Genomic DNA, 26853 nt, shown 5'->3' with positions numbered 1-26853 from the left:
CCACTTATGAGTGATTTCATACCATATTCATCTTTTTGGGTCTGGGTTACCTCACTCAGAATGGTGTTTTCTTGTACCATCCATTTTCATGCAAAATTTAAGATGTCATTGTTTTTTACAGCTGAGTGGTACGCTAATGTGTAAATGTGTTACATTTTCTTTATCCATTATTTGGTTGAGGGGCATCTAGGTTGTTTCAGGGTTCTGGTTATTACAAATAATGCTGCTATGAACATAGGTGAACAAATGTCTTTGTCATATAATTAAGAATTCTTTGAATAGTTCAACATATAAAAACCTGCCAATGTAATCCATCATATAAATAAACTGAAGAAAAAAAAAACATATGATCATCCCATTAGATGCTGAAAAAGCATTCAACAAAATCCAACACTCAGGAGATAGTTTTAGGCTTCCTACCTACTTCCTGGTTCTATCTCTCAGCTAGGCTTCTTTGGAAATTCTCAGACTCTGCCCAGTTTTCTTAAAACTTTTGTAGCCATTATTAACATGGGCACATACGTTTGTATGTGTGTATGCATATATATGTGTACATATATTTACATGCATGTATAGATACATACATAGATGGCAGAATAATCTTGTGATTGCAATATTTTAGTTTGGAATGGAATAAAAAGATTTGGTTATGCTTAGTTATGATATCAAGAATAAAAAGGACTACATTTTATTAATCTTTTTATTTTCCCATTTGAGGTAAAAACCCAAATGTATTTCCTTTTTTGAATGTTTTAAGTTTTTTTAATACACACTTTTCTCATTTTACATAGTTATCCCTGTTCCTACTCCCTCCCCTATCCCATTCCACTCATCTACCCACCCCATCTTCCCTTCCACTCAGAAATGTTAAAGCTTCCCATGGGGAGTCATCAAAGTCTGACACTTCACTTTGAGGCAAGACCAAGGCCCTCTTCCCTATACCTAGGCTAAGAAAGCTATCCCTAGATATGTGCTCCTAGACTTTAGTTCAGCACTAGGAATAAATCCTCGTCCCTCTGCCAATGGATTTATAGACTACCCAAGCCTCACAACTGTTCCCCACATTACATTCAGTGGTTTTAGTTTGGTCGTATAAAGGTTTGTCCCATATCAGTCCAGCATCAGTGAGTTCTCACTAGCCCCAGTCAGCTGTGTTTGTGGGTATCACCATCATGGGCTTGATCCTTTTGCTTATATTATTGCTCCTTCCTGTCTTTGACTGTTCTCCAATAGCTTAGGCCAGTGCTTCACTGTAGATCTCCGTATCTGCTTAGAAAAAGCGAGTTTAGGAAAGGCTAGTTTAGATATTCTCTGTACTGTTACTTAGAGTCTTAGCTGGGATCATCTTTGTGGATTCCTGTGAATTTCCCTAGTACCATGTTTCTTGATAGCCCTTTAATGACTCTTTAAATCAAAATGACTCTGTCTTTTCTATCCCTCACCTCCTTTTCCCTTCTTGAGCATTCCATTTCCTCATGTTATCCTCTTCTCTTCCTTCTCCCATTGCCCTCCCCTTCCACCCTCTCTTCTCCCCCATCCAGTTTTTGTTCATGAGTTCTTGTCTGTTTTTCCTTCCCAAGGAAATCCATGTATGCCTCTCTTCGGGTTCTACTTGTTACCTAGATTCTCTGGGATTATGGACTATAGGCTTATTATCCGTTGCTTTATGTCTAATATCCACTTATGAGTAAGTACATACCATGTTTGTCTAACTGTGTCTGGGTTACTTCAGTCAGGTTGGTATCTTCTTTTTCCACCATTTGCATAAAAAAATTTCAAGATGTCTTTGTTTTTTATCGCAAAGTAGCACTCCTTTATGTAGCTGTACCACATTTTCTTCATTCATTCTTCAGTTGAGGTGCACCTAGGTTGTTTCCAGGTTCTGGCTATTACAAATAATGCTGCTGTGAACACAGTTGAGCAAATCTCCTTTTGGTATGAATGTGTATATTTTGGACAAATGCCCAAGAGTGCTATTGCTTGGTCCTGAGATAGACTAATTCCCAATTTTCTGAGAGACTGCCACACTGATTTCTAAAGTGGTGCAAAAGTTTGCACTTCCAGTAGCAAAGGAGTAGCGTTCCTCTTCCTCCACATCCACTCGCATAAACTATTACTGTTTATTTTTAATGTTAGCCATTCTGACTGTGAAAGATGGTATTTCAGAGTCCCTTTGAATTGAATTTCCCTGATGACTTATTATGTGGAGCAATTTTCTTAAGTGTCTTTTAGCCATTTGCGATTCTACTGAGAATTCTTTGTTTAGATCTTTACCCCATTTTTTATTGTATTATGTAGAAACTTGATATCTAGTTTCTTGAGTTCTTTATATATTTTGGAGATCAGTCCTCGCCCTGTCATGGGGTTAGTGAGGATTTATTCCCATTCAATAGGGTACCATTTTGTTTTAGTCACTGTTTTCTTTGCTTCCAGTAACTTCTCAGTTTCAGTAGGCCCCATTTGCTAATTGTTGCTCTCAGTGTCTGTCCTATTGGTGGTCTGGAAAGTGATCTTCTGTCTGCATCCATTCAAGATTACTCCCCACTAGGACTACTTGACATATAATTGCTAATGAAACAATGTTGCTTGTAAAAATTATTTTTACATGGTAAATTTTGAATTTGTAGATAGACATAAGCATGTTTGTAAATATTTCTTCCGCTGTGTTCATAACAATTACCAATGTTTTCATAATTGTGCAATTTAATACTGGTTTAATTATATTAAAAACTTTAAATATTTTATAGTACAGATATGACCAAACACAAGCTAAAGAATTAACAGAATGCACAAAATATGTAACTCATAAAATATCTATAACTTGTGTTTTCATCTAGTTATATCTCCTTAGGTCTTGTTCTTAAAAGATTATAAGTGCATCATTTTTTGTGTTATTAATATATAATTTATGTATCCAGAAAATATGTTGCTGAAAATTATTCTTTTAAAAAATGAACTTAAAAGATAAACAGTCATCATTTGCACCTATTGGAATTTGGCAGGTACTCTTTAAGCATGACCTCTCTTTTTTCTGGAGCTAAAACCTGTAGAAGCATCCCTAAGAGAACTTTGGTACTCATTTATTTTGTGAGATGAAATGATTATAATACCTTAGAGCTGCCAAGAGTTCACTCTCTTTCCTATGATCTATGACTAGTTCGGCTTCCCCTTAACCGTGCATCTGACATGCTGGCATGCATCTCCAGAGTACAAAGGTGAACTCTGACATACTTTCCTAATGCTTAGTTTTAGAACTCCAAAAATGTCTATCGCTTTCAATTCTATGGCTGTGGTAGTCACTGGGCAGCACAACAACAGAAGGATATGAAAGAGGTTTCACCTCTTGATTAGAGAAAGTCAAGGTCTTGGGCTCTGTGGAATGGAGTTAATTTTGTGCTGTTTTAAAGAGCTAAAACCTTTGAAGTTAATTGCTGTGGGAGCTGAAAGTGCACCCAGAGAAGCCAGTGAGACAGATGAGACTTGACTTACTGACGAAGCTTGTGTTGTTATAGGGGTGTCCTGAGCACATGGTCTTTCACTAAAATTCATCTACACACTTGCAGGTTCAGTTCTTACCATATGGGCGTAGAGAGAGAGATTTGTCGGGTAATAGAACTCCACAAGATGAAGCACTATATCTGAAGTGCACAGATTAAGTGAAGCAGATACCATATTCAGGCCCTTCCCTTTTAACTTGTTTTCTTCACTTTTTTACTGCTTAATACAACCAGACATAAATATATTGAAATGTTTACAAGAGACTCCTGATATGTATGGTCTGTCTTTGAGAATTTTTGGAGTCATTTCAAGTGTGAGAGACAATGTCTTCTTCAAGGAGAAACCATACACCAACAATGAGTACATGAACCCGGGAACTCCAATGTAATTCTCCTTGGGCTTCCAAACTCCTAAACAATGCAACTAGTCTGGAAAAGTCATTAAAATTAGCCAACAAACTTTACTTCTAATCAAAAATATGTTAGTACCACATCTCCATGTATGTCTAATATATATCTAATCATAGAAATTCAGCTTCCATTGTCTATATAATGTTACTTCTATGTACAGGATTACCTGTGTGATTACTTGGTATTGGATAACGAGTTGGGGATGATAGGGATCACATATACATAGAAAGTACAGTCCTGATTACTGATACTGGAGTGGGATTTATTGTTTATGGGTGCAACATTTCAGTTTTTAAACATGAAAAGTGTGTCACAGCTGGATGAGGGGGATGTTTAGACAATAATATGACTGTATTGATGCTCCTGAACACTGTACATGCTGTAATAAATAGTTAAAATATGTTGATGGATAATCCTGATTTTGTTGAGAGACACCTAGATATTAATAAGGCATGCCTCTAAATCTGTCTATGAGGGCATTTCTAGACATGATTGGTTATAGAGCAACAGCTAAAAGGATAAGATGCTCCCTGAACATTGGTCATATTTATTGTTCAATACACTACAAGCAGAGATGAAATGAAAGGAGAATAAAGGAGCCATCAAGTGTGTGTTTCAAGAAATCTTCTTGAGTAAATTTTCTCTTGCCATCACCTATGAACATCAAACTCTAGCCTCCCCTGTTTTCTAAAATCCTTTCATGCTAATGACATCTCAGTGAGCTTCTTCTTTTTATTTTTTTATTTTTGAGACAGGGTTTTTCTGTAGCTTTTGGTGCCTGTCCTGGAACTGGCTCTTGTAGACCAGGCTGGACTCTTACAAAGATCCACCTTCCTCTGCCTCCCCCTGAGTGCTGGGATTAATGGCATGTGCCACCACCAGCCGGCTCTCAGTGAGCTTCTAAACCTTAGTGTCAGGCTGCAACATTGGTGCATGTTATTCTGAGGCTTCTAGATCCTTAGACAGAGTATGTACTGATTCTTATGTCTCTGCAGATTGTAGACAGTCATTGTTGTACTACCTTTATCTAGTTTTCAATGTGTAAAATCTTTTAAATGTGTGTATGTGCGTGTCGTGTGTGTGTGTGTGTATTCATGCATACTTTCACAATTCTACTCTTCTATAGAACTTGGACTGATACAAATGGCAAATTGTGTTATAGTATTAAAGCAAAATTTATAATATTTTTTAAATGAATAATATGCTATGTTAAAACAATTCAATTACACCCCTTAAGTAGGTAATCAGTATGTTATGTAAATTTGCATTTTAATATTATTTTAATTTTATTTAAATTTATTTTAAAAATAAAACTGTTTTCATTAAAATTGTAAATATATAGATAATATATGTTACAAGGCCTTATTTTTTGATTAACTTTACTTTGTATAATTGTGTGTTATTATCAAACATTGTAAGGTAAGTAATCTTAATTTCTATAGTTTTAGTATGTGAGACATATGTGTTCAACATTGGATTTTAGTCAATATCATCAATAGCTCTATTATAGTGGTATATTAGAATAAGATGTATAGTGAATGAGAGAGAACACAGCTAGCACAGGGGTTTAGACCAAAACCAAATGGAAGGACTAAGCTATTTATTCATGTTTTCTTTGGTTTTCAGTAATCATCATAAAACACATAACCCGACCCCATCCCACTCGCTCTAAATAAGTGACAAGTACATGGAGAGGAGCTATGGCATTACTGACTTACCTCATAGATGTGCCTGTTTAGATCATTTTAATGTAAAATTACTTTTGTGAAAATATTTGTGAAATAAAACATGCAAGCAGAATGTGAAGACATACATAAACAAAGGAATGCTAAAACATTTTGCTGGTCCTTTTGGTTTTGAAAGTATTCTTCTGGGCCATATTTACAAAGTCTATAATGAAACATTCCCCTGTTTCTGTTTTCATTATAATAATAATTAAATAATAATCTGTTGTCATTATAATTTAATAGAAATTATTTCACTCTTATTTTAATATTACTTCACATTTTAGCCATTAATACAATATTTAAATCATATCCAAAGTTCATCTCTCTTAACATTATTTATGTGTCTCTCTACACTCTCTTTAAAATGCATGACTTTAAAAATCTATGATTAGTATGTACTCACATATATGTGCAAGATTTTGTACATGTATGTACATACATGTGGATGTCGGAGAGCAACATGTGGGTTCCTGGGATCAAATCCAGACAGTCATTCTTAGTGACTATTCTCTAAAAGTCTGACAAGCAATTTTGATGCACATAATCATTGTCTTATGAAATATAGATGGTAAATTCCAATATCATCTTACCATATTGTAAAATCTCTGAGATATTGTGTTCTTTTCTGAAGATGAATTATTTTTCTACTATTCGATCAGTTCTCTTATTCTTACAAATAATATTCTTATTTTCATTTGTCTACATTATAAGTGTAATTAGACATTATAAACAAAGGGATTAACTAAAACTTAATATAAATTTCAAACTTCTCTATACTATTTTATGATGGAAGGATGAATATCATGTTTATATATGATTTCTTCTTAGACAAGGCTAGTGTATAATTCTAATTATTACTATAACTGAATCATTCATAGAATTAAAGAAATATAAAGCTATCCCTTTGCATCTCTTACTATAGTTGTCAGTTTTATCCTGATTCTCAGTAATAAATGCCTTTTTTTTAAAGGAAATACAATATGCATAAACTTTTCAATTAAGAACAATTATCTGTGTTCATTTGACTGGCATTATTTTTTATGTCAGTCTTATGTGGGGTTCAGGATGTGTCGTCTAATCACTAAGGCTCTTATTAAAACAGTATTCTCTTTTTCTAACGACAATTTTCATAGGCAGACTATCACATCTAAACAGAAATTCATTTAAAAGGACAATTTTGTAGTTGGATATTCAGAAGAATGTGGAAGCTAATTCAAAGAGGGATATGAGAAATTAATTCTTTCAATTATACAATGTCCAGAATATAAAATAAAATATGTATATTAATATTAAGAAATATATGATATGTGTTTTGATAATGTGTGGTGCAAAATATTTAACTTTGGCCCAGATGTTTTAGTTTTCTTATGAGAAAACAATTGCTAAAATATCTCTGGAATCTGTTAGCTAGCAAGGTAGTGAATTATATATGTAGATTCTACAAAAACGTCTTAAATTGCTGTTACCTTATTTGTTTTCAATTACTTGATGGCAAAGCTAAATAACAAACTCAGGTAATATTTATCTGTGTGTGTTTATGTGTGTGTGGTGGGGGCACATGAATGCATGTGTGTATGAACATTCACAGACACAGTGGAAGAAAAAGCAGCAAGAGGGAAGAATGGAAGGAAGGACAGACTCCAGGATGACAAATGCTATAAAAGCAACATTCCTATGTATAAAGTAATAAGATTTAGATAATAATTCACCAGATTTAAAAGGATTTATGGCAAACTGATTTAGGAAAGGCGAGGTGAAATGATTTTATACTAATGTTTTTTTAAATGTTTGGGCTGTTTTTAAATTGTAGAATAGACAAATATTGAGAGAATATCAGCTCATACCAAAGAGAAAAAAATTCTGATATATTTGACACATTATATTGAGAAAGAAAACATCCTAAGGATGAATAAGTATCTTCACTCAGATGAATATGAAATCGGTTCTAATGTTAATGTCTCATTCTAGATTCTTTTAAGTTAAGAAACAAATAAAAGTAACTTGGCAAGTCTGAAACATGCCTGGAATAAAATGGAGAAACAACCCAATCCCTCTCAAGGGGGCTACACCATCAACTGAGACCACAGTATATTCTAGCAGAAATAGCCCCGCGCTTATAATAAAAAATTCAATAAGCACTAGGAAATATGCCAGCAAATACAAGCACCACTAACACAAATTAACAGCCCAATCATTCCACTTTCTCCAAATGATGGGATTAGCAGACACACAATGAGAAAATAAATATGAATAAACAATAAAAATTTAAAGGAATTTAAATATGGGAAGAAATTCTAGAAGACCATCTGAGGTAGACAAGCTACAAAGAGGATTGGAGAATGTCACCAAATATGTAGAAGTTTCCAAGATTAGAATTTATTTCCAAAGGAAAAAAATACAAACAAAAATGACCTGGATATTTCCAAAAGGCAATTACTACTATTTGGAAGAACAAAATAACAAATATACATTCAAATCTCTACAATTCCTTATGCCTAGGTTCATGGAAGCCTAACTTTCAGTAATTTTAGCCATTAAGAATTAGGGAAAGCACAGAAATCATTTGCAAGTTAGTCTTAAATTTTGAAGTACTAACCCTGTATTGCATATACATAACATAATGACATAGACTTTAAAATGTGACAGTGATCTTTTTAGACGCAAATACATAATAGATGGGTCTGGTCATACATGTTTGTAATTCTACCGATTGCAAAGTTAAGGTTCAAAATTTGCTGTGAATACAAAACAAACGTGTTATCCTGTGAGTTCAATGGTAATTTGGAATGAAAGTGAGACGTTATCTCAAATGTAACATAAGGCTATTATAAAACAAATCACAACATGCTTGTGCAGACAGGAAAGCAGCCCCAGGTGTAGTCCTTGCCTTCCGCAATGCTTAAGATGGGATTTCTTTCCTGATTGCCACTGTCTACACCTGCAGCCAGACCTCAAATCACAAAGGATTCTCCCTTCTCTTCCTTACATCTTGCCATAAGAGCTTTGATTGTGCTAATGTGATATGTTCCATGTGAGCTCTTGGAGTCTGGACTCATATTCTCATGCTTGCAGAGCAAGCCATTTCCCTAAGGAAACATGTCCCAAAGCCAAAATAACAACTGTAAGAGTTTTACTGAGAAGCCATCTAAGAAGTATTTGAAGTAAGAATATAAATGAAATATTCAGAAGATAATGTAAATTGCATTGTATATAAAAGAAATCGTGCACATTAATAATAGCAAAGATGAGGTAATTTATCCCCAGATATGTAAATCACAAGAAATGCAGAGCTTCAAATGCAAATTGTTTTAAAAGCTTCTGAAAATAAAATAACTGTTGCTCTTAGTCCATTTAGACTACCAGCCAATTTCTATGTCACACAAAATAAATACACTGAAAAGTTACACTGTATATTCTGTGTCTGGGGAAATAAAAATGTTTATCGATACTTTTCCACTAGCAGATAATTGTTTGATTTATTTGAGGCTTTAAGCGTAACAAAAGACCAATAACAAGATCATGGAGGAGCACTTCGCAATATCATTGGCAGAAATTCTTGTCCCTTTTATTTTTTTAAGTGGCTATTCTGAATGAAGAGAAGAAAACTGAACATAGTTTTAATTATTATTTCCCTGTTGGTTAAAAGTACCGAGAACTTCAAAATTACTAATTAGTCATTTGTGTTTCTTCTGAGAACTGACTTTTCAATGAGCTCACCTTTGATTGGACTTTTTGCTTATTTGATATTTAAAAATTGCAATTATGTGTGTTTTCTAACGATTACTTCCCTCTCCCAATCACAGCAGTAAGGATTTTCTCCTTTTAGTGAGTAATCCTTTTATTATACAATTTGTTTCTATAGCTATCTGCATTTTATTATGTTGTGCAGAGATTTTCCATAGTGTTATCCTCCATTAGCAACCTTCAGTAATGAATATCAACTTTAAATTCCAAGAACAAAATCATAAAAGAAATAATATTAACTGAAAAGTGATCAGCTAAAATGTATCTATATAATGAAATAAATAGCTCTGAAATAAATAAGCTAGAAATTCATAATTTATGAATGAAATGTGAGATTCTTGATAAACAATTGATCTAAAGGATATTATTAAATGTACTGAAAATTTGTAATATTCAAAAACCTTCTAGTGTTTAATTCATAACCACATGAATTATATTGAAGGCATATCTAAATGTAAAACATAAAATTTAGTGGTATGCTAATATCATTTAGATATGGGATTTAAGCTTGCAATAAAATTTAGTCCTATGTAAGCTTATTTTTTTCTCCACCAGTAATTGAGATTTGAGTTAATACTATGAATTGTTGTTGGTTTTTTTTGTTGTTGTTGTTTTGTTTTGTTTTACCACTAATGTTTTTTTGTACTTGCTTTATTTTTCTTAAGTAGAATCTTCTCTCATAGATTACATCCCACAGTTGCCCCTCCTGCTTCTTCACCTAACTCTCCCCTACTTCCCCACTGTCATAGATACACTTACCTCCATTTCCTTTCAGAAATGAGCAGGCTTCAAAGAGACACCAAAGAAACATGGCAAGACAATGTACCATAAGTAAAGGCAAGGCAACCTAACGGGAATAAATGAGTCTCAAGAATAGTCAAAAGTGTCCGAGACACTCCTGCCCTCTGTTAGTATCCCAACAAAAACATCAAACTCGCAGCCCTAACCTATACACGGAGGGCGGGTGCAAGACTTATTTGCTGCTTCAGACCTTATGAGCCAATGTGAGCCCTGCTTAGCTTCAGTGGGCCAAGTTTTCCTGCTCTATTAAAACAGGAGATAAGTTTAAAACATTCATCTCCTTTGTAATAAATGTTAGCCAGTAACTGTCCCATCTAAATTTTCCCAGTATTCTGATAGAATCATGTTATTTTCCAGGGTCTTCCTCAAAGCCAAGCAAAATTGTTTGTAAAAGGAAAAAAAAACAACCAAAAACAAACAAACAAAAAACCATGAGGGATGTGTGTAATTAAAATTCTAGATAAATAGAACAGGGAAAATGTATTGAAAGAATAGAGTTACCTATGTAGATCTCCATCAATGATTATCTATTACATTTCATTCTTATTTTTTCTCTCATATTTATTGATAGGAGAAAATAATGAGGCACTTTAGGGAGAACAGCACCAAAAAAATTGGGAAAAATATCCAGAAGAGAAAAAAAAGACACATTTCAGGTTATATGATTATCATAAGAAACCAGGAAAGATTTTTGCTTCAATATAAACAGTGGTAAAAAAAATACATAAAAATAAAATGGTATAGTTTCTTTTTTTATATTTCACTTTATGTCTAAGATTGCATAGATAAATAATTTAACTCATGAACATTATAAGCAATTTCGTATTTTCGTAGTTTTACAATATGTGAAAACAATTTGATTATCCAAAATAGCCATTCTGACAGGTGTAAGATGGTATCTCAAAGTTTGGATTTGCATTTCCCTGATCGCTAAGGAGGTTGAGCATGGCCTTAAGTGTCTTTTGGCCATTTGAATTTCTTCAGTTGAGAATTCTCTGTTCAGATCAGTGCCCCATTTTTTAATTTGGTTAATTAGCATTTTAAAGTCTAGTTTCTTGAGTTCTTTATATATTTTGGAGATCAGACCTTTGTCTGTTGCGGCGTTGGTGAAGATCTTCTCCCAATCAGTAGGTTGCCTTTTTGTTTTATTGACAGTGTCCTTTGCTTTACAGAAGCTTCTCGGTTTTAGGAGGTCTCATTTATTCAATGTTGCCCTTATTGTCTGTGCTACTGGGGTTCTACGTAGGAAATGGTCTCCTGTGCCTATATGTTGTAGACTCTTTCCCACTTTTTCTTCTATCAGGTTCAGTGTGTTCAGATTGATATTGAGATCTTTAATCCATCTGGACTTGAGTTTTGTGCATGGTGATAGATAAGGATATATTTTCGTTCTTCTACAAGTTGACATCTGACAGCACCATTTGTTGAAGATGCTTTCTTTCTTCCATTGTATACTTTTATCTCCTTTGTCAAAAATCAGGTGTTCATAGGTTTGTGGGTTAATATCTGGGTCTTCTATTTCATTCCATTGCTCAACTTCTCTGGTTTTATGCCAATACCAAGCTGTTTTCAATACTGTAGCTCTGTAATAGAGTTTGAGGTCTGGGATGGTAATGCCTCCAGAAGCTCCATTATTGTATAGCATTGTTTTGGCTATTCTAACGTTAAGGATCCAGTTTTATAATGGATTGTTTTTAATTTCAGAATCACATTGGGTCTATGACCACTAAAGAAGCTAAGAACACACACAAATTCTCCTTTTATAGGAAAAATATCAACATTGTAAGAAATTTTTAGATGTAGAATCCATGTAGCACAATACTACAGGAATAAAGAAAAGTAAAATAGAGTTTTAATTAATAAAACTAGAGATTTCATTTCACATAGAAACTGCAGTTAGGCAACAGCTTAAGATGTACATGTGATACTTTGTATACAATAGCAAAGATAACATCAAAACTGTTTCATATACAAGTGGAAATGAGAAGTAAGATTTCAAGGCTATATTGTTAATTTTATAACAAGAAATATTTAAAATTGAGGTGGGTAATTTTCTTTTAGGTTGGGAGTCAATTATAATATCTCAATTTTATTTAAAATAATTATTAAATCGGTTTATGAAAAATAAATTGAAACTATTATTTTCAAGTATGTTACTAGAAATTGCAACATATATAGTAAAATAAGAACTTTCTTTAATCTGCTCATCTGAGAGATGCACAGGATATTTTGCTATTCCTGTAGGGTTAATTAATGCAAATTTCTCAGAGCGTACACTTCAAAGAAGTCATATGATTTTGTAAATATAGTCTGTATAATTTACAGTGTAATATATTTGTTTTTCTTATATTATCAGGATTCATACCTTAAAGTATTTATTTAATAAGGTAAATTTTAATTTTAATGCATTTGGTAAGCTAAATGTTTGGGGAGGCAAAACATCCTCCATAGTTGAACAATGCTGCTTCCAGAAAACATGGTTTATTAAATGAAAGTCTTAGTGTTAGGCACTATATATTTTGTCATTTTAAATGAATTACATAAATAATTTGTTTACTGTTTCTTTATAAAACTTTGACATTTTATTATTTTTCTGGCTGTATAACATTTTGATTTTGCGTGTCTGTATTTGCCATGCCATGGTATGTATTTGCCTGTGAAAGTCAAAGGGCAGCTCACTGAAGTTAAGATATTAACCTCTCCAGATAAACTGAGGTTGTCAGAAGAGTACAAAATTGCATTTGTGCCTTGAGCCATCTCACTTGACAACATTATAATTTTCATTAAAAACACTTTCATGTGTGGGTGTTGTCATAGTTTGTGTGTCTTGCCATAGTTTGTGTGTGTGGGTGGACGTGTGGGCATGTGTGTGAATCTGTGTATATGTATGTGTGAGAGAGGGGGGTGGTTGTCATAGTTTGTGTGGAAAGGTCAAAGGATAACTTCCTTCTTCTTTTTATCATTTGGGTTTTGAAGATCAAACTAAAGTCTTCAGACTGGTGACAAGCATTTTTTCCACGGAGGAATTAGACTTGATATTTTCTTGTTGATGCACATATCTTATTGTATCCTCCAACTAAATTACTATGTAAAATTGTGGGTCATTAGATATGGCAGCATGTGCCAAGTATCCCTTTATTTGCGTCAAAATAGGCCACCTGATCTACCTACATGAGATATTTAATAAAAATAACAGTAAGAAAAACATAAGAACAATAATGTAACTAATTCATGCAGGTTCTAGACATGTCTCCAAATTGATGTATAGCTGCAACCTCTTGCATTTCAGTGATGGTTTTAGTGAGATTATTGATAAAAGTAATATATCCATGTTTTGGTTCCAACTGTGCCGCTATTGCAAGTTAGTATCTAGATCATTGGGGTCATTACAAAAAGGAGAGACTGTCTCACTCCATTCTCTCTTGTACTTAATAAAATGTCTAGCTTTCTTTTTTTACACTTCTGTTATGATGGAATGTCTTTGTCAAAACTGCAAAGCCATTGGGCAACTTAGCCAAGGATCAGAAGTCCCCAAAGCACAGATGGCACAATCCCTGATTTTATGAATTAATTGCTTCTGGTATAACAAGTAAAATAAATTAAATAATCCTTATGTAATTTAACTTGATATTTTATCAATGGAAAATTCATAAACTTCCCACACAAAAAAGGAATGATAATCTGGAAGGAATGCTTATGAAAGTTACTATTTCAAATATTAATCATGGCAAGCATCTACCTCTCTGGCTCTGTTTACCTAATGTAAGGAAATTTTAGCTCTGGCTTATTCCTCAATATGTCATGCTATTTTACTTTCCATGATAGTCCCAAATTAATAAGTACACGTTTATCTCAAAATTGAGAATTATTTTATTTTACTTATTACTGGATTGGTAGCGATGATTCTAGTTTTTAATGCAGAAAACAAATAATAAATTATGTTACAATTTCAAAGAACCTTAGTGCAATTGTATTATAAGTATTATGGTGAGGCACAGTTGACATCTTTCATTAGATATCCTATTTAATTTGTCATTATTTTAACAGCAAATAATCTGCTCTTATCCATACCTTGCAAGTGATTTCAGTTCTTCAGTTATAAGGTAATTGCGAAATGTGTCAGTTCTTAATTTTGAAGTTAGTGAGATCATTGGAAGTCTGGACGATGAAGAGAAAATGCCATAGGAGTTGTGAATATGAATTGCAGGACATGAAAACTCTCTAAAAAGTAGCCCATGTTCTGCATTTATTTTCAATGAATTGTTTTCTGAGGTTTCATTTTAGGCTGCTGTTCTTCCATTGCTTTTGTTCTTCATCCTAGGAAAATGGAAAAAAATAGAGTGTTCTTTGCGAATTCATATACCCTTAGCAACCCTCTTAAACACAGGAGCCAGAAAAAAGTGAAGGAAAGGATTTCATTTGAATAAGAATGATTTGTCTTCTGAGTGTAGAGGGACATGAATTCATTATAGCTATCTTTCTCACTTGACATGTACTTCTCTCAGCAAGTAGATGGGTGCAGAGAATGCTTAAAAAATTCTAAACCAGTAGCTTACACTTAGTCCTCTAAATAGCAAAGCTATTTTTTTTAAAAGAATTGAATGGGTGGTGCATAGAATTCCAAACTATGTTCATAAGGTAAAATCCATTCACATAAGTCATTATTTACTATGAGCTAACAAATACACTGATTATTTCACACACATACACAAGGTGAGAACAATGCTGAGCTGATATTAGTTATAATTGATTTGAGAAAAGTAGGCAGTTATTTTACTTCATTTACCTTTGGGTTACTGTTTCGTAGTTCCATTTTATATGTAGTTCAGGAGGACCATAAACTCTGCATCCTCTCCTATCAGATTGGGAATGCTAGGAAAACATGTTTTATGATCATGTGCAAATCAGGAACTAAAATTTGAGAAGGGGTTTGAGAATTTATTATCTATAATGCAGTGTTTTGGATTTCAAATTTGTTCTGACATTTTAATATTAATATGTAAATTGTAAGTATCTTTGAGTGAATGTCCTAAATATCAACAAGAATTCATGTTTGCTTGCATATGTAGCTTCATGAAAATAAATCTTATAATATTTTAGGTGTAATCTCCTTTGACTCTGACACATCACATATGATTAGACATAGGGTTTTTCAAAATTTCTTACCAAAACTTGTAAGGTTTAAGATCGTGAGGCATTTCAAAGTTTGGATCTCTAGATTAAAGCTATTTAACCTATAAATTATACTTAAAAATTCCATCTTGCATATTATAGATTAACTGGTTTAGTGCTTGCAAAATTATAAATCACATTTGCTTTACATTTAAATCCACTATGGATGCTTTTATATATGTTTATATTTTTAAAAGAATTAGATTCACATAACCATAAGCAGATTGTGTTGATCATCTGTTTTGAATACACTCCTTAACATAACAGTTTATAATGATTTTTACCCTTATTGCATTTTCTAGCCAAATTGTAGTACATATTCCTGAGGCAGAGCGTTATGCAAATTAGTATTTCCTGAGTTATTTTGAAGAATGAAAATCTAACACTTTTTGTAAAATGATATAATAATTGCAGATTTATGAAGAGACCAAGATCCTTCTCACAATAATGAATTCATGGTTGCACAAAATCCTCTGATTCTCTACTTGAACTTTTAAATATAGAAATCATACCACTTCTCATTACTGCTTTAGAAGATAACATTTTCTTTATCAAGTTTTGAGGTAGAAGTATTATCTATTTTATAAAAATAAGTTGAAATATGTATAATCAAATAATGTACTAGGTAATTAGTGATTTAGAACAAGGAACATGTGAGAAGTTTGTGGTGATACTTTGTTTATGATCTAACAAACTTTTCCTGAAGACAAGAGAGTGACGCCACTATTTAGCCATAGAGCAGTAGTGGTTCACCTCTTTAATCCTAACACTTGAGAGACAGAGGCAAATGGATCTCTCTGAGTTCAAGACCACCCTGGACTACACGAGAACAAATCAGTCTAACAGAAAAACAGAGCCAATCATTGGTGTCTCACAAAGTTAATCCCAGCACTAGGGCGAATGGATACAGGAAGTGCTCTGGCTGGGCACTGAGAAGAATATAAGGTGGGGTGAGAAAGGAGCACATGACATACAGTCTGAGGACTTGTAGAGAAAGGATACCCCATTAAGGCTGATGATTTTGTAGAGGTAAGAACTAGTGGCTACCAGTACTGCTTCTCTGATCTTTCAGATTTCACCACCCAGTATTTGACTCTGGCTTTTTACTATTAGGACCAATTAGAAATTGAGCAACGAAAGTCAGCTGGCATTTGAGTGACAACAACGTAGCTAATTGTTTCCCCCTTACAAAGAGGTATGGAAGGAGATGGTCTGGAAACAGGATGCCATTGGAGCTTTTAAAACAGTGGACATTTTGATATATTTTTCCAGTGTTCTGCTCTATATGACTAGGGGCCATAAAGGCAAAATTTTTTTTGCTCTGTCTTGTTCAAAACAGTGAACTTCACTATAGTACAAAATTTTCCAAATAGTAGAATCATTTTCTTTGACATTCCTCTCTAACTCTAATATTATATAAAATTGATTTTACTACATATTTTTTCCAACAAAAAATTTAATATTACTAAGGAACTTCCTCAAAATACTGTGTTTTCCAAAAAGGGGAAAAATTGAAAATTAGATGAGTCTATAAATTATTCTTGCAATTCCTGGAGGGAAAGTGTTCTATACATAAGTATACATATATAAAATAACTGCTATTATAAATAGTATTAAATTTGTTCTGATTTATGTATGTTAATTTAGGTGTCATTTTAACTAAGGACATATAAGAAAATAAATGTTTGAAAACTAAGGATAATATTGATTCAATTGTTTGTGGATTATTATTATTATCATTATTATCATTGTTTCATTTATTGGTTAAATATTTACTTTTTTGATACGGTAACTGAACATATATCACCCGTTGTCATCTTTGTGTCTCACCTGGCTCAAATTCACATTTCTCCTGGATCATGCTCTTGATGTCTGGGTTTGAAGACATGTTTCACCACCTCTGATTTAGATAATTCATTTAGGATAAGAAGCAATTCAGCACCAACCAGATTCAATGACAGATTTTTTTATATACATTGTCATGTATATAGTTCATGATTCTGATTTTCTGTTACTGAATACAAGTATTTCCAATATCTAATTATCAATTAAAAACTGATGATTGAGGATCTATATATTTACATAGAACCTTTCATACATCAGTGGCATATAGTTAACCACTATAGTTAATATAAATACATCTATTTTAACTTACTGACATAGAGAACTTGAAATGGCTAATAATTTCTTTTTATTGCCTTGCAATTGTTCAGTTTATTGGAGCTAATATTCCAGAAATATGCTATTTAAATTTTCTTTAATAAATTCTATTATGATAATGAAGATGTTTCTGCAATAACAGATATAGGAAAGATGCAAAGGGGAAATGGGAAAATGGTGTTGAGTACTCTGGCAGTAAAGGGCAGAAGATCAGTATGGAAGGATGGAGAAGAGCCATCACCAAGGTTATCTGGAAAAAATGACAGATCACATTATTTTATATTTATTTAATATTGTATGACATACATCCTAAATGAAGGCATGATGCTGCATCATATACATTCTATATGGGCTATAGGCAACCTAAATAACAGTCCAGTACAAGTCACGAGAAACTCCGTTCAAGTAGCTTCTCAAGCAGGGCTGTACAACTCCCAGAACTATATATCCTTTTGTTGGTGTCTTTGGTTGTTTCTTATGACTTGAGGCATTTTATTATTTCTAAAGACAGCAAACATTTAGAAAAAGAGTATGCATGATGCAATATTGATCTTACCTGGACGCGTCCTTCCTGTTGTTAAGCTTCCATTGTTCCATTCAATGTGCCAGGAGAGGGAAATATTCACTATCCTTATTTAGCTGTTACACTTACTTAGCACAACAATGTTCAGCACAGGACGATATCCCCTAAGGTATAAAAGTGTCTTCTTTTATATCTAGGTTTTAACAGCAGCTATTTAATAGGACTTAAATCCTACCCAACAGGAGGGAATTCATGTATGATAATAGAAACCAAGTCAACTATCTAGTACTGGTGAGGTCACAACTTCACCAAACCATTATAATTGCTAAATACATTTTAAAACTTATACCTAAAGATAAATGTAGATAAATGTAACTCTCACTCTTCTCTAAATAATTATTTTTATGATAGTAATTTTTTTAGCTTATATTTTTTTGTCTCTGGCCAATGTTATGGGCCATCATTTTCACATCAAATTTTCACTAAATTTTAGAAAATATATAAGAACCTCTTTTGAATTGAGACAGAAACGTAGACATGCAAAGTCGGTTGAAATTTGATCTCTTCTACCAATGTCTTTACTCCTGAAAGTTGAAAAGGGAATTCGAGTTGGAGAAGCACACTGTGCAATAATCTCAGAACCTCTGCTCTTCAGACATTGCATTTAACTCATAAGATGCTAGGTCAATTAGTAAAAACTTAGATATACTCATGACTTTTAACTTTGTAGTCTTTTCATAAGTATATTTATTTTATTTTATGAGAAAACACTATGAGATAAGTATTTAATTCAGTAGTTTTGAACTGGAATTATAATGAACAGAAGTCAAACATCAAGGTTCCTATTCTTGTAAGCAAGAGTATATACTCTCGTTAAGAGAAGAACATACAAGTCTGTGATAAGCACCTTTTATTTCTAAAGGACCAAATGGCAAATGACCTATTGCCTACCTAGCATGCTTTTTGTGTATGTTCTCAATGATTTTGCTGTACCTTTCTCTCATTGAGAATTCACTAAGGGAAAGCAAAAGTTATAGAGAAAAATATTCCAGAAAGTAATCTGCTATTGATTTATATTCCTTCATTTAAAATGACAAATGCAAGAATTTTAAGTTTTAACTAAATTTTATTCCTTTAGATTTCATAAACATAGAAATAAAGTCATGTAAAAATCTGTATGTTTATTTGACACATTATCCAAATACATGTGAATGAGATATTAATATAGACCTTAGTGTATTAGAGTTGACCTCCAAGTGTGCACAGGACTATAAATCTTGTCCATGAAATGAGAAAGTGTTCTACGTGGTGGGTATGAAATATTGATTGGTGATATCTGAGCCTGCATGCCTGTTTTCCTAGTCACTCAAACGGATTAGATCCCACAAGCTGTTGTCATGTGAAATAGAGACCATACTAGCCAAAGACAACAGAAGGCTTCTGGTTTTGGCCCACATCCTTCTCTAATTTCGCATACAGATACAGTTCCTAAATCTCTGAAATTAGAACACACACATTTTTAAAAAATAATTTAAAAAATGTGTTATGTTAAAATGTTAAAACTTTTAACTATATTTATAAACATAATTGCTAACTTTGCATAATTAAGTGGTATCAAATAACATCAATCTATTAAATTTTCTGCAAAGGTTTTCAAACTAATGAGTTTATATTCCTTCCTAGAAGCATTCAACAGGTACTATTAATTTTTGAATTAAAGCAGTTTATAAGGCAGCACTTGGGCAATAATGGCTAATAAATTAAGAGTACTAGTCAGCATGGCAGCCAAAATATTTAACTCATTACGGACTATTCTTTCCTTAACTAATCTTCCTCTATCTATTAGCAATCAAGGGATGACAGAACTCTATTTTTATTTAACTTTTACATCTAAAAAGCTGTGTGATATTATTTAAAAAACTTCAATTATAAAAACTATTTTTCATTATAATCAAGTATAGTTGGAGAAACTTGATATATTCCATTTGCATCTAAAGTAGCTACTTCTTAAAAATTCAGACCATGGAATCTTGGATGCCTTTGTATAGTTTTTTACAGAAAGTTATTAAACTGTACATTCTGAAGAACTTCATAATATGGAGAAACCTGTACATGACTCTACAAGAAGCTCTGTGGTAGAGTTTCTTAAGGAGATCTCACTTCAAAACTGAACAATTCCAGAGTCCTTTGCTGAAGCAGAGTGCACAGAAGTGCTACAAACCAATTTGATTATAGTTGACTCTTCATATACAATTCAGTTATTATGGATAAGAACTGCAGGCTACAAACTGTTGGTGTAATTGTACAGTCTTTAGGGACAAAGTGGCTCATTTTATTTTATATTTGCAGAATGTAATTTATTTGTTATAAGATCTCAGCTTTAACTGAACTTAAATGTACCAAGCATCTAATCTTTTATTCAATTTAGTGTTTTGTTTTTTTTTTTGTAGAGACACATATAAGCGTTAAAAAAACACAAAAAAAACCCTTATGGTGAAATAAACACTAATTCAATTTCAAGAAAAAAGAAAGGACCATTGAGAATACTTTTCATAAAAAGCCATATACCATTTATCTATTTATTTTCACTACTTCAGAAATATCAAAGTTTATTTGGAGCAGATGCTGTCTGTCACTATATTAAATAAAACACTGAGAAATCAGATCTCTCTAATGTGTTAAAGTATTTTGACTTTCAATAATGCTTCACATGTGTACTTGCTTGGTTCAATATATACTGACCTTGTTTAAATTAAACAACAACAAAATTTTATTAAACTTGATGTGAGGCTCCTCACAGTTGAAGAAGTATTCTTTTACTTCAGAGAGAAGTCATTGTATGGGATCATGAATGAGTGTTGTATATAAATCACATGGGAAAGAGCAGCTCTTATATGGTTCAGATATCTTTGATTATCTCCACCATAGGTTTATGTGATAGCCACAGATCCTAGAATTGTAGAGCTGAGAGGCACTGCGCCTCTTGAAGATGTCTTTAGATTGATAGGAGAGCCATAATGTAGCTCTCGGGAATTTCTCGGTGGCCTGCCCAAGTGATTCCTGAGACAGTCTCTTGACATATTCTACAATGTAAGCTCAGTTACTGAAGACTAGCCTGCCCTGATGATGTCTGCTTCAGCACACTGGAAAAGCACACCAATGGTACTCTAGGCTCTGAAGCTTCTTCCTCCCAAAGTGTTAAGTGAAAGTCCTGTTTTCATAAATTGGCTTGTCATAGTCATTAAAACATATACTAAAAAACTTACTGAGAAATTTTTTAATTCATAAGTTGAATAAAATGATTCTATAATCTTAATGTATTTAAAATGGTTTCCATTATTATGCTTAATATCATCTGGTATTTTCTTAAACTCACTATTGAATTTTCAACAGCATATATATTTTGTTCAAATGAGGACATGCAAACATTATATTTGTAGGGAAGAAGATAAATAGCTTGTCCATTTATTTGTATTTAGTGTTTAAAAATTGATACATTTTACTAAAACAAAATGATTAAGACATCATATATAGCTTCAGTATGGTAAAACTCCTATCACAACTTTCTAAAATGCATGGATGGTCATCCTGACTAAGTTTTAAGGAACAAAACTTCACAGATTTAAGAATTCTATCCCCTATTACTATGCAAATATATAAACAAATAAACATTTCTGTCTGAAGACATTCAGCTGCCATACATACTGTGGCACTCAGATACAGATACAAAAATAAGTGAATAAGTTATAATAAATAAACATAAATATAGTATCTTACTCAACTTAAAAATGCAGTTTGAATTTTGAAATTATTTAAGAGGTAAAAGAAACCAAACTCTGCTTGGTTTATATTCTTTTTCAGATTAATAACATTGTCCATATAAGAAGCAGCACAAAGTGAATTAACTGTGTTTTTAAAAGTACAGAAAAATAATTATAAATATCTCTCCTGTTAGAAAATTTAGAAAATTGCAGTAAAGGGACTTCAAGCAAGGAGTCATGAAACATTTACAGTGCAATTAAGTATACCATTTTCAGTTTGAATCTGAGATGTATTTTTAATTTTTAATATATAAACTTGTGTTTACCATTAAGGAAACATTTCAGGAACTACTACATTTAATAAATTTTATACTTAATACATGAAGAAGATTGGAATTGCATTCATACATATGTTTTTTGTCATGACCTGATTGTAACATTTAATATATTCCGAGAAGCTCTGCCAATGATAAAAAATGTTTGGGAGAATGAACCAAAGAATCAATCATGGTGTATTTAAAGTGCCATTCTGGAAAATCCACTCATAACCCTTTACAGTAATTCTGATACAATCTATAAACAATGTAGTATAATTTGTTTAAACAATAAAGGCTTGGGGCCTTTCTATGGAATGACTATTACTTAGTGTATCTGATAGCAAGGCCCTTAAGAGTTACCAGGAAGCGTTCTGGGCTTAATTCTGTTTTTGTCCAGACACAATTACCGTTAATACTTTTTAGTGCTTTCTTTCTGTAAACCACGTTATTAAAGTTTGTCTTTAATATACTTGAATTTGTTTATTGAGACTTAGTGACTTGGTAAATTGACTTCCATTGATCGGAGAACATAGTTATCTTAGCACACACTGAAACTCAGTATTAGAAACTTCTAACAAAAAAGCTTTAAGACAACATGGAACTATGTTTGCTAGTTTTTGAAAACACTGCACTGTGAAAACTTTCAAAAGAAGAAGAAAGATGGCTTACGTGATAAAGTACTTGTGTTTAAAACATAAATACATAAGTTGAGATCCCCAGTATCCAAGTAAAAATCTTCTTAGGCCACAATAAACACCAGGACTGGGGTTCCGTACAGAGGAAGATGTCTGCTGCTCACTGGCCAGAGGCTGTGCTGAGTTGGCTCCAGGTTCAGTGAGAGACTCTCACTAAAACCAGAAGATGAAAATGATTGAGACAGACAGATGGCATCTCCTTCCAGCCTCCACACATTCATGCATATGTTCATGCACACCTTAATGCCTCACAAATATCAGAGCACACAGATGTTCAGAATAGAGGGAAATAATAGAATGATTTCATGCACTCAGACCTAAGACAGGTGTCAGTTTTATTTTATTTATGCTTTCCATCATTATTTTATTGTACTGAGCAAACTATTATATAACTAGATCATCTGATTACAATTGGACCCTGGAGATGTGACTTAGATCACATTTTATCTTTAATCAGTCAGGGAAAAACAAAGACTTTCTCTAGTATGTCATGGTGTGGTGACCATATCCTAGAAAAAGGGTGGCTATCATCTGTGAATCTTGTGCACATTGTTCATCTTGTGTATATTCTAAGCTCTCTTTAGACTTTGGGGCTGTCTATGGTCTAGACCTGAATTCCTCTTTTGGAAAAGTTCTGTTATTTTGTTGTTAGGAGGCCTCTATTTAGTTCCTGGCTGCTAGTTAGTTCTTGGGAACTTAGCCCCAAAACAATCACACAGAAACTGTATTAATTAAATCCCTGCTTAGCCCATTAGCTCTAGCTTCTTATTGACTAACTCTTACATCTTAATTTAACCCATTTCTAGTAATCCCTGTATTGCTATGTGGCTGTGACTTCTTGGCTAAAGTTCCATCTAACTCTGGCGGGGCTACATGGCTTCTCTCTGACTCTGCCTTTCTGTCTCCCAGTATTCAGTTTAGTTTTCTCTGCCTACCTAATTTTTGCCCTATCAACAAGCAGTGGCAGTTTTCTTCATTAATCCATTGTATTTACAGCATACAAAGCGGATTCCCACATCATTATTTTTTCCCATAGCCACTGACAAGTGCATATGAGGTCAAGGCAAAGTTTCTGGAAATGTATACTACATATTTCACTTTGAAGTTTGCTATTCTCGCCATTTATAGATGGCCTTGAATCATAGCATCTTGGCCCCGGCTTTACAGACAGTTTGAATAGGCTCACTCTTCTGGCATGGATCTGAGACCACCAGTCATTGTCTGGCTACTCCCACAATCTCTGAGCAAACCTTAGACCCTGCTCATCCCATAGGTAGGGCAAACTGTAGGTCAAAGATTGTGTAACTTGGTTAATCTCTCACTGAAAGTCTTGCCCAGTTATAGGAGGAATAAGGATTGTTTCAAGGCAGAGATCATGAACATCACAACAAAACCCACAGAATCAACTTACCTGGAATCATGAGAGATCAAAGAGTTTGATAAAAGAACAACCAGGAGGCGTGTATGGGACCAACACAGGCCATCTACATATACACAAACTCTCTGTGCTTGGCGTATCTGTCTGTCACCTTCCCTACAAGGGGACACGCTAAAGCCTCAGGGACCCTGTCAAGGTATCCAGTGACCCTCACTGCTGCCACTTTCGAGACAACTGACTCTTGTGTGAGTTTCCCCAACACCATATTTTATAAAATATAACACTGTACACTACAGAGGACATACAGTTTCAATTGATCAATTAAAGTTATTCCCATTACTTAATTTTTTCACATAGTTGCTCAGTTGGACACCTAAAAGTTTCTCTATGCTTTCTATTGCAACACTACCAGACAATTTTACAGGTTCACAAGTTGTCCTTGCTACTTAATCAAACAAGTCAGAGATTCTTGCAGTGCACTGCGCCCCCTGTCTGTGCTCTATGTGCTACAACACAGTTCGCAAGCTTCAGCCAAGGGGCTGGAGGTTGAAATACACAAACACACACAGAGACACACAGACACACAGACATCTCATCACTGGTAAAAAGCCCTTTATTTCATAGCACCATGGAAGCTAAATACCCAGCAGTCAAGTGGGACAACAGGGGAAAATCACATTATCTGATCCTCAAGGCACAGATTTTAGTAGCTCCAGTCAGAAGGCTCTAGCAGGGAAGAGCAGCTGAAGGCCAGGAATCCAAATGGTCCCAACAGATTTTTCTAATTTTCTGAGCATGTTCTCTACCATTCACAACTGAAATACATTAGTGTTCACTTTCGCACTTACTTTGTCTTGAAAGATAGGAGAATCCATTCTGTTTTCTTCTTTAATCTGGGAAAATTTCATCAAATTAGAAATATCCCTTGATCATATCCACTCCCAATCTTTCACTTTATTTTTTGGGTGTATAACCCATGTAATTCAATTAGTGCTTGGGTCTCCACATTCTGGGAAGTGGTGTCATATGCTGGACCATGGGTAATGCACCAGTAGCCAGCCTCCAGAAGGAAGGTATTCTCTCTTCTCCCGCAGTTCTTTACTGTCAATAGCTTCTCAGCCAGGAATGGGTACTCGGCAGTTCACCAATCCTATTATTGAATTTATATCTAAATTCATCTTGCCCATGCTTGTAGGTAAGCACAGCTTCTGTGAGTTTATATATGTAAAAGTCACGTTATGTGCAAAGGACATTTGATAGCATCCCTTTCTATCTGCAGTCTTGTAAATTATTTCTGCCCTAACCTCTGCAATATTTCATGAGTCTTGGATGGCAGAAGAAGATTGATATAGATATCTCCATCTTTGGCAGAGTAGTCTCTTATCCTTAGCTTTTTGAGCAGTTATGTCTGTGTATTACACATCACTCACTGCAATATGAAGCTTACTGAATCTAAAAGCAGCACAAATCTATGTATATAAACATTAATATTTACAGGGAATTTGACAATGTGATTAGTTTGTAAAACAGCATCAATATGTCTTCCTCTAGACTTAAAATTTTAATAACCATGGCTTTTGCTTATGTTTTTTTTAATAGATTAGTGTAAACAACTTCAATGATTGGTCAGGTCTAATATACTAGGTTGAATTCTTGCTGGCATCATCAATGTCTGGTACTCCCAATAGTCTACAACATACTTTCCAGTCTAGTAAATAGAGAATTTCCCCTGAGTTCTACAACCAAAGTTGTGTTATGAATTCAATAATACAGACGAACCATATAGTTCTTGTGAGATGGAATAACAATTGAAATAGTCCAGTTGGAATGGAACTGATGGAACAGGGGACCAAACTGGGCTCTCTGAATGTGGCTGACGGTGGAGGAGGACTGAGAAACCAAGGACGACGGCAATGAATGTGAACTCTACAGCATGGACGGGCTCACTGTGAGCCTTAACCTTCACCTGGCGATGGATGGAGATAGAAACAGAGCCCCACATTGGAGCACCGGACTGAGCTCCCAAAGTTCTGATGAGGAGCAGATGGAGAGAGATCATGAGAAAGAAAGTCAGAACCATGAGGGACGCGTTCACCCACTGAGACGGCAGGACAGAACTAATGGGAGACCACCAAGTCCACTTGGAATGGGACTGATGGAACATGCGACCAAATCTCTGAGGGTGGCTGATGGTGGAGGCTGACCGAGGAGCCAAGGACAATGGCGATGGGCTTGGTCTCTACGACATGGACGGGCTCTGTGTGAGCCTTGTCAGTTCGGTTGCTCACCTTCCTGGACCTGGGGGGAGTTGGGAGGACCTTGGACTCAACATAGTGTAGAGAACCCTGATGGCTGTTTGGCCTCAAGAGGGAGGGAGTGGGGGTGTGGGTGGAGGGGAGGGGAGGGAAGGGGAAGGAGGAGGGGAGGAGATGGCAATTTTTAATAAAAAATAAATAAACTGGGAAAAATATATATATATAAAAGAAATAGTCTGTATACATCACTGTGGGTCACTAAGAAATAGCATATAGGTAGGTTACTTCAGATTGGCAATGTAATTTTCATTTAATAACCCATGTCTTCTAAAAAGAGCATTGTTTACTCTTGTGAGGTATCTCTGCTCAAACTCCATTTAAAGCTATATTTTAATTAGTTTACAAAAAATAA

This window comes from Arvicola amphibius, chromosome 13 (genome assembly GCF_903992535.2).
Source record: "Arvicola amphibius chromosome 13, mArvAmp1.2, whole genome shotgun sequence".
In the NCBI taxonomy this organism is placed as follows: domain Eukaryota; kingdom Metazoa; phylum Chordata; class Mammalia; order Rodentia; family Cricetidae; genus Arvicola; species Arvicola amphibius.
Note: the sequence above shows the minus strand (reverse complement) of the source record.